The sequence below is a fragment of the Orcinus orca genome, chromosome 2 (assembly GCF_937001465.1).
Source record: "Orcinus orca chromosome 2, mOrcOrc1.1, whole genome shotgun sequence".
In the NCBI taxonomy this organism is placed as follows: Eukaryota; Metazoa; Chordata; class Mammalia; order Artiodactyla; family Delphinidae; genus Orcinus; species Orcinus orca.
Window position 1 is genome coordinate 139,189,059 of NC_064560.1, and position 13,270 is coordinate 139,202,328.

The following is a 13,270-nucleotide window of genomic DNA, read 5'->3' on the forward strand; positions in this document are numbered from 1 at the left end:
CATCTCATTAAAAAATTATTAGTGGGCTTCCCTGGTGGCACAGTGGTTGAGAGTCCGCCTGCTGATGCAGGGGACACGGGTTCGTGCCCCAGTCTGGGAAAATCCCACATACCGTGGAGTGGCTGGGCCCATGAGCCATGGCTGCTGAGCCTGCGCGTGCGGAGCCTGTGCTCCGCAACAGGAGAGGCTGCAGCAGTGAGAGGCCCGCGTACCGCAAAAAAAAAAAAAAAAAAAAAAAAAAAAATATATTAGTGATAGCATGAACTAGATTGTCCCAAATGTATAGTTTATTATTTGGTAGTAAGTTAACTGATTTGGGGAGATAAATTAATCAATTAAATTAGTCTCCACTAATGCATTAGCCAACTAAAGTATCATCTTTCACGAGCATGTATTTTTGCAGGCTTAGTTAGTCTGTGCCTGTGTCTAAGGAGACGCTTAAGGAGTGATGCTAATGTAATGGTGGGCTTCCAAGTCCCTGAAGATATCTTTGATCAGAAGGCCCCTTAGGAGACACCAGATCCCACTCTTGAAGGGACTTCCTATGATAGCTCCTTACCTGACATCAGAAAATTATATTTTCAGGTAGGTCTTTCAGAAAGTCCAGAGTCAAGCTCCCTGTTACTTTAGATAATTTTTTTCTTTTCCATTATGGTTTATTACAGGATATTGAATATAGTTCCCTGTGCTATACAGTAGGACCTTGTTGTTTATCCATTCTATATATAATAGTTTACATCTGCTAATCCCAAACTCTCAATCCATTCCTCCCCCACCTCCCTCCCCCTTGGCAGCCTCAAGTCTGTTCTCTATATCTATGAGTCTGTTTCTGTTTCGTAGATAAGTTCATTTGTGTCACATTTTAGATTCCACATATAAGTGATATCATATGGTATTTGTCTCTCTCTTTCTGACTTTCTTTACTTAGTATGATAATCTCTAGGTCCATCCACGTTGCTGCAAATGGCATTATTTCATTCTTTTTTAAGGGCTGAATAGTATTCTATTGTATATCTATACCACATCTTCTTTATCCATTCATCTGTTGTTGGACATTTAGGTTGTTTCCATGTCTTGTCTTGGCTATTGCAAACAGTACTTCTATGAACATAGGGGTGCATGTATCTTTTCAAGTTACAGTTTTGTCCGGATATGTGCCCAGGAGTGGGATTGCTGGATTATTACTCTAGATAATTTTAAACTACATTCTGGAAAGCCTGGTATTTTTCCTTCAGTATGGGAGTAACTGAGCTTGCTTACTTCATGGGCTCTTAGGAAGTTTTAGTGGTGTAGTGAATTGAATGGTAAACCCTCCCCCACAGAACCTCAGAATGTGACCTTACTTGGAATAAAGGTCTTCACAGATAGGATCTCCAGATGAGATCATCCTGGATTATCCGGGCGGGCCCTAAACCCAGTGACAAGTGACCTTATAAAAGACAGAAAAGAAGACACAGAGGAGAATGCCATGTGAAGACAGAGACAGAGATCAGAATTTTGCTGCCACAAGCCAAGGAACACCTGGGGCCACTGGAAGCTGGAAGAGGCAGGGAAGGATTCTCCCCTAGATCCTTCAGAGGAAGCTCAGTCCTGCCCATACTCATCAAGCCCAGTCCTTGATTTCAGACTTCTGGACGCCACAATTGTTGAGTAAATAAATTTCTGTTGTATTAAGCCACACAGTGTGTGGTAATTGATTACAGCAGCCCTAGGAAACTAATGTAAGCACATTCTTGGAGGTTCACGACCACAAGTGCTCTAAAGGGTGGCATAATGATTTAGGAGCATGTGTTACCTAGGGTTGCTTTCTGAGGCGTCTGGATTTAGTTGGTTTGTTAGGATTATATCATTCAGTTGGCATCTGATGAGGCATCAGTATGTTTTAACCCAAAATCCAGTACGCAGCTGGTAGTTTTTGGTAAAGAACCGATTAGGAATGCAGTAAGTTCTTTATGCATTTTTTGAATAAGTAAACAAATAGTCCCTGACATCTTTTCCACTGCGAGTTCACCTTTTGAAAAACCTGAGGCGAGGAGCACCAAAGCCATGGACAATAATTAACTCCTGATTGCGATGTACTGCCAAAAACTCCCGTTTTGTTATCGGTTCTCAAATCTCCAAGAGATTAAACATTTGATTAAACATATTTCAGCAACAGAAACTACTGAAATGGCTTTTGAACTATTTTAGTCACGTAGCTGTATGTTTACCTTCTAAGAAATGAAACAGTATCCTGTACTCTGCTCATTTGTTTATGTGTTTGGAGGAACCGGGTTCATATATTCATTCCACCCTTTCTTGAACAGCAAGGTAATAATCCAATTCAGGAAATATTTGACCAGTGCCTGCTATGTGCCCTGGACACTATTAGAACTGGGTGGGTTACAACAAAAGTGAAAGACGAAGAGTACAAGTGCTTCCAGGTTAATCAAGTAGGGAGAATGGATAACTAGTCTTCTTGGTTTATTTACCAGGTCTTTATTAACTGGAGGAGTCCCTCCAGGTTTGAGTAGAGGCCCCTTTTCTTCTTCCTTTATCTCTCTCCCTGGGCAAGAAAGTTCATATCCACTAATGCTTTAGTTGCTAAGGAGATCCCTAATATATCTCTTCTGCCCAGATCTTTGCTCTGAGCTCTGAACTACTACATACAACCAATTGATATCTTTTTTACGTCTCAGACTCAACATACCCAAACAAAAATCATGATCTTTGACCATCTTTCAATGAAAGATCTGACCATCTTTCAATGTTACCCATGCTCAAGAATGACCAACATAAAAACCAAAGAATTATTTTTGCTCCTTCCCTCTTCCATACCCTCCTCTCTAAACCTTCACATAGTCCTATCAGTTTTGCCTTCTGAATGTTTCTCAGTTTCATGTTTCTCTTTATTTTCACTGCTACCTCTCTAATATATGCTACAACTTAATCACAGGACTAACTTCCCATCACCTTTGCCATATTCTATTGGTTATAAGCGAGTCATAGGTTCTGCCCACACTGAAGGGGAGGAGTTTATGAAAGTACAACACCAGGGAGCCAAGGTCATGGATCCATCTTTGAATCCTGACTATCCTAGATCTCAACTCTAACTCACTTCCTCAGGAAAACCTTCCCCATCCCAAGAATTGGGACTAATCCCAACTGCAGGCTCTCATAATACCATACATCTCTTCTTCACAGAATTGATCACAGTTCTAATTTTAACCTAGTTATATGACTATTTGATTAATATCTCTCTCCCCCACTTGTCAGTCTCATGAGGGGCTGTTTTGTTCACCATAGCACCAGGCCTGGAACATTGTAGAAGCTCGAAACTGTTTTCTGAATAAGTGGACCGAGAAGCCACAGAAGCTGTCTATACTTTGTTGCCTTGATCCCTCATGCAGAAACCAGGGTTGCCTTCGACCCTTCCTGCAGGAATGCTGTCCACAATGGACTAAAGGAAGTTTTATTGAAAAAAAAAAAAAAAGAGAGAGAAGCTAAGCTTTTATCCACCACCATGGAAACAGGCAAATCAAGGTTTCTCAAAGTCCTAACAATAATAAGCAACCTAAATTGACAATAGATGTTAGAGGAGGTCAAGGATAGAGTGGTGACCTGGAATCACCAGTGAAAGTCAGTGTAACTGATTTATTTTAATTTTGTTTTCTGGAATTTCGAATTAGCTTGTGTTCAGAGAACATGCTAAACCATCAACAGACAGAAGTTGATATGACTGTGTCTATACAGAAGTTGTGGCCAGATTCATGTTTGAGTAATTTTAGAAAACAATCAAGCATTTGCTTGGTTACCTGTGAGGTGCCTGGATAAGTGTTCCCTTTTCCGAGAACAGTGTTCCCACTGGTGGCCCAGCGTCAAAGGACCTTCTTAACCTGCATCGTGAAGGTAGTTACCCCTACCACCTCTGTGATCATCTCTGGCAATGATGGAGCACTGAATCTATGCCAAACCTGCACCAAACACTTTAGGTGTGTTACCGTGTTTACTTATTATAACCGCTATAAATATGTAATGACTACCCTATCATAGTTGTTCTCAAATTTTCACTAGCAGCAGAATCACCTGGAGGGCTATTAAAATACAGATTGCTGGACCCTGCCTGCAGAGGTTCTGATTCAGTAAATTTGGTGTGTGGCCTGAGAATCTGAATTTCTAACAAGTTCCCAGGTGTAGATGTACTGCTGCTGGCCTGGGGACCACACCTGAAGAACTACCGCCCCATTAGGTGAGCATTATTATTCTCCATTTTACTGACAAAGAAACTGAGGCTTAGAGAGGTGAGTAGGGTCACATGGCCAGTAGGTGGTGCAGCCAGGATTCAAGTCCAAGTTGGTTGACCCCAAACTACTAAGTAACACTGCCAGAATCAAACATTATTACAAGCCCATAATCAAAGATAACTTCAAACCTTTCTGATCACGCTGGTTTGGTTTAAGTAACTACTCATACGGTCTTGTTCTAAATGGTTATTTCAGTAAGTTTCAGTATGTTAAAATCTAAAATTATCTGAGTTTATTAAATGCCAGTTTGAAAATCTTGATCAAGAAACAGAAAGAAAAAACAGAAAAAGAAAGGATTCCAAAAAGAATGTGTATAGGTTGACTCCAAAAGGAAACTTCTCATGCAAGATGAAAGTGGATTGGTTAAAATCAGACACAAGTCTATGCAAGTCCTTTTCTTGACGGGTTGAGAAAGGTCTGGTAAGCAGAGAGAAAAACTCCACATCACTGTGTCTATTCTCCTGGAAGCTTCAAGTTTTAAAGTGATAGAAACTGGAGGTCAGAGGTATTTTTCAGGTCTGGTTTAAATTAACCCCTATCTGTCTTCAGTGACTAGAAGCGGAACCTCCTTTCCATTCCCAGCTCCATTTCTTTGCTCTGGACCTCGCCCCTGCCACTCACCATATTCCAGAGGCTGCCACCTGGTTCTCCACCCCTAAGCTTGCCTCCTTACTGATAACCAACACAATAGCAACTTTTTCTTTCCTCAGACAATGTTTCCACAAGATTCTCCCCAACTTATGAGCTGTCAGAGGCATATTCAAGATTTTTCAAGACATACATCATTATTCTTTCTGTCACTCATCTTGTCACCCTCACTTTTCATTATTCCTTAATGAAATTTTTGCTCCGGTAAGCAAATATGTTCTTCCTAAGCCTTTGAACATTTTACTCCTGCTTTCTTTTATTCCTCTCTTTCTGCTCCCAATTATTATAACTCTCCACCTTCAAACCCAACTCAAAATCCCCTTCCCCTAGACCATCTTTCATGATCGACTTCATCTAACTCTGGTATTGCTCACTGGCCTTACTGGACCAAGTTGGTACTAAATTAGTTTATACGTGTTGGAAAGAAAGTTATTCTGTGTAAGTATTCTTCAGCCATTCAGTTAGTGTTTTCTATCTCCCCAAACAGACTATAAGCCCTTTGATAGCACAGATTGTCTGTGTTTCTTTTTTACGTGCCCAGTGGATCTCATTTATTCATTCATTCATTCCTCATATTCTCATTGAGCTCTTCATCCATTCCAGGCAGTGAGCCCACCCTGCTGCTTTCAGTAGAAGCTTGGTTGCTTTCATAAGCCCTGCACTGCTCAGGAGCCTTCTAGAGCTCTGGACTTGGGTGTGGGGAGGTGTGAGTTCCTTCCGATGACTTGTCGGGAAGTCTGAAATAGAGGGCAGGAAAGGAGATAGGAGAAGGCTTGCTGGGAAGGCATGGTTTTTTTGCAGCGGGGACTGGGTTGGAGATGGTGAGCTGAGGCGAGCCTTGCTGAGCTCTGTGTAACATTTCCTATCATGGATCATTTTGGCAAATATCAAAGGAAAGGGTTCATTTTCAATGATTGTGCCTCAGGCAGGGGCAGATCTATTGTATTTTCAATAGGCAGAGGTTGAGTAAGTAGTGGAAATCCAAGAGAGTGGGTTTCTGAATTTGTCTGGCTTGGGAGTTTCATGACTTCGAGTAACATCTCTGTTCCTGAGTCTCTCTCATCTTTGAAAAAGTAGAAATTAGAATTGGCACATGAATGAACCTAAGCAATTTATAAATAAAGAATAAGTTCCTTGAAGAGTTATACCATTGTATATTCAGATGTTGACATTTTCTATGAGTGTCTGTATTCATGGTGTCGTCTATACAGAATGGTTACAAAGGCAAACAATTCAAAGCTCAGTTAGAAATTGCTTTTCTACATTAGAACTGGTATACGTGTTACAGCTAAGATATAGAAAATGGGGGTATAAGAGGATTCTATATTTTTGCTCATTCTAAGCAACTTTTCCTGCAACCATAAAGGCAAACCATTCCAGTGTTAGAGCTCCAAGCACTGCTAGGAAGCTTCAACTCCTTTGTTTATCTGTCCTGCTCTGTGTCTCAGTCAGTCAGGTCACCCCATCTCCCTGAGGGTGGCAGGAGAAACCAGAGTTCCCGGCTTCAGTGGGTTTGTCCTGCACAAAGGGGACGAACACAGAGATCACTGGGAGGCATCTTAGGAGTCAGAGCCCAGCAGTTAGCAGCCCTCAGGGCTGAACATCGTCTACTGAAAGATAACTTTGTAAAGAGACAACTAGGAATTCTCGCCAAAGGTTTTCTCAGCGTTCATCTTTTTCTTTCCCTTTTCTTTTCTGCTCCTTTGCTGTGGCCACCTTCACCTTCCTCACCTTTGTTTCACCTGCCCCAAATCACACCAAGGCACACACTCACCTCTCCTTCCCTCATTCCATTTCAGCTAGAGAAGCTTTCTTGATGTTAGCCCTTCCCTTTCCTAGAACCTTTCATATAACCCAACCGAGAGGCAATTCTCCTTGTGTTGTCCTCTCCTTCCCTTCCAAGAATGAGGGAAGAAGGCAAAAATCCTGGTGCTGGCAGAGATGCATGGGCCATCCCAAGGAAGAACGGGATAAGGGATATGATAGCTTCACTTTCCCCTCGTGGCCCCCAAGCAACGGGGAGGTAACTATGGGAGGCCCCCAAACAGCTACACCACAAAGATCCAGGGTCAATCTTTTTTTTTTCGGCTGTGCTATGCGGCTTGTGGGATCTTAGATCCTGGACCAGGGATCAAACCCAGGCCCTCAGCATTGAAAGCACGAAGTCCTAACTACTGGACCACCAGGGAATTCACTCAATCATTTTTACAAATAAAGTCAATAGACATGGTGCAGTATGGGGACAGTATATTTTACTTGGTAGATAATCTTGCAAAGAAGATGACAGAAACCACTAAGCTAATCTTGTTCTTCCTTGACAAACACCACCAAAAATACCAAGTGAAACTTTAAAGTCTCTTACTTTAATAAATTCCAAGCAAGACCCATCATGTTTGATGTAAATATTTTAGGAACCTTATTATTAAGAGGAGAGGCATATATTGCTATTAAAATTACATTGAATTTCTTTTTAAACTTCATGTTGAAAACTAATCTTTAGGGATGCAGGCAGAGGTTAAGGAGGAAGGAACATGAGGGAACTTTCTGCAGGAAGGGTCAGTATTTTATATGTTGATAGGGGTTTGGGTTATGCACGTGTCTGCATTTGTCAAAATTCAGTGCATGTACATTTAAGATTTGTGCATTTGATCATGTATAAATTTTAATTCAAAAGAAAAAAACATAAATATTGAACTTCAGTTAATGACATGCATGCTGAAGTATTTAGAGGCAAGTGTACTAATGCCTGCAATTTACTTTGAAATGCTTCAAAAAAGTAAAATGGTTTGAGGAATGGGTAATAAATTGATACATGATAAGGAAACTATAGAAATATGTTAATGGTAAAATCCAGATGGTGGGTAAATGGGTGTTCATTGTAAAAATGTTAAAACTTTGTTTTATGTTTGAAAATTTTAGTAATCAAATGTTGGAAAAATTATTGTTGAGATAAATTTACACTATCAGCCAACTGCTGTCATTTTGGAATATCCCACTTATTCTGGCTAATGAACAAAACCAACGTTATTATACAGCTCATTACTGGGTTTTTTTGTTTGGTTTTTTTTTGGGTTTTTTTTTTTTTTTTTTTTTGCGGTACGCGGGCCTCTCACTGTTGTGGCCTCTCCCGTTGCGGAGCACAGGCTCCGGACGCGCAGGCTCAGCGGCCATGGCTCACGGGCCCAGCCGCTCCGCGGCACGTGGGATCTTCCCGGACCAGGGCACGAACCCGTGTCCCGTGCATCGGCAGGCGGACTCTCAACCACTGCGCCACCAGGGAAGCCCCCATTACTGTTTTATTTAAGAAACATTTTAAATGTTATATTTAAGAAACATCACCTGGCCCTGTAGCCTCTGGATAAAATAGTTCTTTATGGAAATAATGCCTTTCTTCCACTGTACATGCATTGATAGAGAACACTAGTTTTGAAGTGGGGTCGGGGGTAAGCAACATTTAATCATCCACAGTACTAATTATTTTCCTATAATCACTGTGACATTAATCATATATTAATTTTATCCTTTTAAGATATTTCTGTAATTTTCTCCTGTGTAGTATGAAAAAATTGAAAGGAAGTGACATTTGAACTGAGTCCCAAAGGATGAATAGCAGTTCACCCAGCATCAAAAAGAAGGAAGGAGAATGGCCACTTTCATTTCTATGTCTCTCGTAATACCTGGCAGAGTAAACGCGAGATGAATGTTCAGTTCAAGTTGCAAAAGTTCAAAGGTCAAGTTCCTGAACAAATTAAAAAATGAACCAACCTGATTAGAAATAAACTTCCATTTTACTTGGTGATCAAATTTCAGTGTAAGGAATTCTGAGACAATGAAAAAACTGGGAGGTTTTTCCAAGATGTGTGACACTCCTTGGAGAAAAGAGACCCTCTACCAGGAAACCAAATATTGCGGTTTGCTTGATTTTCTTAAAATAAATATCCCAGACTTAACCTAGCCAAATGATTTAAAGCGGTATCCCTGGAGACCTAGGTACTGTAAATGTCGGCAAACTTTTGGAACCCCTTTCTTGGAATTGTATTCAAAGCCTGTAGCACTTCCTTTTGAATATCTTCTGAGAAATTAGAATTTTTTTATGAAATAAGAAATTCATGCAGAGGCCAGCTCAGTTGAGTAAGACTAGCTTTGAAAAGGGGTACAGCTGTAAACTGATCATGGTTTTCTTGATATAAATTCGTTCTCCAAAATTACCAAAGAGGAATTTCAAAAATATGCTTAGCATCATGAGAATACATGTATAATCTTCTGGAGTGACTACTTTGAAGGGCGAAGCTCAGATAAGAATATACAGACACACCTAGAAGCATAAAAAGCATAAGCACACCTTCCCACTGGCCAGCGTGGGCTCAGAGAGAAGCAGGGCAACTACACCTAGACCGCACTGGCCCCTGAGAAGCGGGCTTCTGAGGCAGTTTGCAGTGGGCTTCATGCCTTCCTCAGTGCTGGTTTCTACAAAGGCAGTTCCTGAAATATGTCTGCTTAACATTTTACCCTGTGGCAAAACACTGAGAGAAGGCAAGCTGAGCCCTGTGGGAACATTAGAAATGTCCCAGAACTGAGCAAGAAAGCGAAGCAATCATTCACGCCGTGGCCCTGGTATTCACCCCGAGCCAGCGGCTGCCAAGGAGCAGGCAGGCGAGGGTCCTCAGGTGGTGAGAGATAAATGTGGAAAATGGAAGCAGCCTGATTTATATGTGTTCAGCTGAAGCCTGAAAGAGTGCCAAGAGTGCATTGTGCAGGGAAGCTTGAGAGCAAAATGAGGTGTAGGATGAGTCCGGGCCAGTACATTGAAACTACAAGAGGGCGTGAGGGAGAGTGTGGGTGGGGAGAGGTGAAACTCATGTTCTGTGGGGAATAAGTTGGGCAACAAAAGGATAGGAAGAAACTGGGGCCTTGGGCCTTCCTGAATTCTCCTCTGCTATCTAAGACACTCCACTGTTACGAAATAACATTTTTCAAGGTCTAATCGCTTTGTGTTTGGACAGTTACCTTTATTCTAACTCTTGGTTTATCCAGGTTTATTCTTCTTTAGTGACTGTTCCCATCTGACTCCTAGACATAGCAATTTACTTACTGCCTCATATTTAAGTGACATTTTATCGCCTTCTATTTTCCAGATAAATATCATAGTGTCCTAGATACCCTGAAACACCACCACCACCTTCAGTTACACTCTCTTGTAACCAAAAATTTGCAGGAAAAAAAAAAATAGTATACTGTAATTCATTGTCAGCATTGCGGGAAGTGAGTTGGGGGAAGGATGGCCTGTGTAAATGGGGGTGTGTGTGCACGTGCGCACGTGCACTATGCATTCCACCGTTCACACATAAATATAACCATTCCTCACATTACTACGATATTTGACATAAATTCTTTAATAATCAGTGCTCATTACATAGCTCTAAAGCATCCACATTTCATGTGGAATTGAATGCTTTTTCATTCATAAGTGTAATTGCAACTCATGGACAAGACGACGTCATAGACTGTTTTGTATAGGAAGTAGGGTGATTTGTAGTAGGGCCCCAAGTTATGGATAAGGAAACTCAGGCCTAGAAGAGTTCCATAGGCTCCCAAATCCACACAGGAGGCCAATGGCAAAGGAGAAACCAGTCTCCCAGGTTCCTGCATCCCAGTGCAGTCATCTTTGAGCAGCTCACCCCTTATGGGGGATTGTCACAGTGCTGACAGTAGGTCAAGGTCTTGGGATGAGCTCCAGGAAACGAACACCTTTTGGATTATTTCCTTCCCACACAAGAGGCTTAGTGACTTAAAGGGCTGAGAACAAAATTAATAGAGAGATAAAAAGACAATTATCAGAAATATGCCTTCTTTTAAATTGTAAATGAAGAACATTTGCCGTGAGCAGTGTCTGTAAAGACTACACATGTATCTAAACTGTTAGGAGGAGCTTGCTTTGACTTTTAGATTAACTAATTAATTAATTCGGTATACTTTGGGGTTAATTAAGGCTTCCCTTTTACTTTTTTTTAATTTTATTTTTTTAACATCTTTATTGGAGTATAATTGCTCTACAATGGTGTGTTAGTTTCTGCTTTATAACAAAGTGAATCAGCCATACATATACATATATACCCATATCTCCTCCCTCTTGTGTCTCCCTCCCACCCTCCCTATCCCACCCCTCTAGGTGGTCACAAGGCACCGAGCTGATCTCCCTGTGCTATGTGGCTGCTTCCCACTAGCTACCTATTTTACGTTTGGTAGTGTATATATGTCTATGCCACTCTCTCACTTCGTTCCAGCTTACCCTTACCCCTCCCCATGTCCTCAAGTCCATTCTCTACGTCTGGGGTCTTTATTCCTGTCCTACCCCTAGGTTCTTCAGAACCATTCCCTTTTAATATTAAATAATCTTGGGAAGTGTCCCTCAGTCGCTAGCTCACACAAGGAGCAAGAATGTGGATTTAATAAACATTGGAATTTGGAATATAACTTGCAAAGGAAAATAAGTTTTATAAAATATATTCATCAGCATGAAGAAAAAAAGCAATTGATTTTACAATTATGGGTTTCAAAGAATAACTTACTTTTAAAAACCTGCTCCTATTTTTAGGTGTAGTTACTTTTTAATAAATTCTCCCATAGGTAAACAACATTATTTTCCTTTCTATTGCTGTCATAAAATATTATAGCTGACCAGTTGGTGGAGCAATTACATTTCCATAGCTCTTAATGGCTATTTTGCTTAGGTACTAGTCACTCAGTTAGAATCAAGAAAGAGACTATTAATATTCTCAGGACTAACTAAACTGATCGCAAACTTTCAGGAGAAACGACAGACAGATTCACTTTAACAACATCCGGCCCCTTGAAGACAACCTGTAATTCCACTCATGACAGCTGGAGAGTCCCCTCTTAACTCACCTTCAAGAGGCAGGCCCCCGTCCCTGCAAAGCCACAGTTACAGGTAGGTGTGGGTAAAGAGTGGGAACCCGTCAGCCTTAGTGCTCCAACTCCCGGAAACATGAAGTTAATGCAATTATAATATTTAATGGCAAACCAGATACCCTTTTACAAGACCATCCAGTATGGATTTCAATGTAATTATTAGCGTCTTTGGCTTAAGCAGCTGTCCTAGAGAGACAGCTTCTGGGAAAACACTTTGCTCAATCCAGATTTCCTCCAAAAGAATGGTTAGCTGAATGTTTGCCAATCTAGTGTTTAAGTCCCTCAAAATTGTTGTAGTTACTTCACAGTACTTGGAAAATGTAACCTTCACCTGTGATATATTCAAGTGAAAAATGTAGACATTAGTTATAGGTATGATTACGTGAAAAAAAAATGCTTTGGGTAGATAAACGACTATAAGGAAATATAAAATGCTAACAATGGTTGTACTTGCATAGTGAGATTGAGTGATTTTTTTCTTATATTTTCTTTGATTTCCAAAATTTTCTAAAATAAATGTTTATTAGTTTACCTTTTTAAAAATTTTAAGGTGTTATTTGAAAAGTAGGAAATTAGTGCCAGTGAACTTAAAAAAATGATTATATGTATAGATGTATATAAATACAAGCAAAATAGTATATCTTCAAGCTATCTAAATACATCCTCATAACAGGGACCAGGCAGTACAAAGGCTGGGCACCTGCTTTTTGCTGAAATCAAAGACTAACCTGCACACATTAAATAAGTTATGTTGCCTGGAAAGCTGAAGAGAAAGGAGGCTGACTGACATGGGTTAGGGTGAGGTAGGAGGTGGTTTTATTTTCTAAAATCCAACTCTCTTACAGATATGTGCTTTGAAAGCCAGTTTTAGAACAGTTATTTATTAAGTACCTGTAATATTTACATGGGACTCTTCTAGACAGTAAAGCTAGAGCAGTAAACAAAATAGAGATCCTTGCTCTCTTGGAGCTTAAATTTTGGATTGGGGAGACTGAAAATAAACACAAAAATCTGTAGTATTTTAGATGGTGATAAGAACAACAAAGGAAAATAAAGAGGAGACGAAGGATGAAGAGCACCTGGAAAGGGAAGAAGAAGGTCACTTTCTCAAAAGATGGCCAGGGAAAGCCTCACTGATAAGTTAATATTAAGCTAAGATTGGAAGTAGCCATGATGGTATCCAGGGCACCATTTCCAGGCAGAGGAAACAGCAAGTTCAAGTCTGCCTGGGGTGTCCCGGGATCATCCAGGAGGTAGGTGTGGCTGGAGCAGAGTGTGAAAAGGGGGATTTGGGAAATGAGATTAGCAGTGTAATGGAATACTAGACCATGTAGACCTTGCAGATCATTCAAAGAATTTTGGCTTTTACTGAGAAGGATGGAAAACCATTGAGAGGTTTGGGACAGAGG

General features: G+C 40.6%; 1 long non-coding RNA gene across 2 annotated transcripts in view; it reads left to right on the top strand.

Annotated features, from left to right (window-relative positions):
- The window catches only part of LOC125963495 (uncharacterized), a 34,104-nt gene that overhangs the window by 5,896 nt on the left and 14,938 nt on the right, over nt 1–13,270 (top strand). For both annotated transcript variants that reach the window (XR_007475529.1, XR_007475530.1), the window contains exon 2: nt 11,741–11,880. This is a non-coding gene — a long non-coding RNA (uncharacterized LOC125963495). The remainder of the gene's footprint in view (nt 1–11,740; nt 11,881–13,270) is intronic.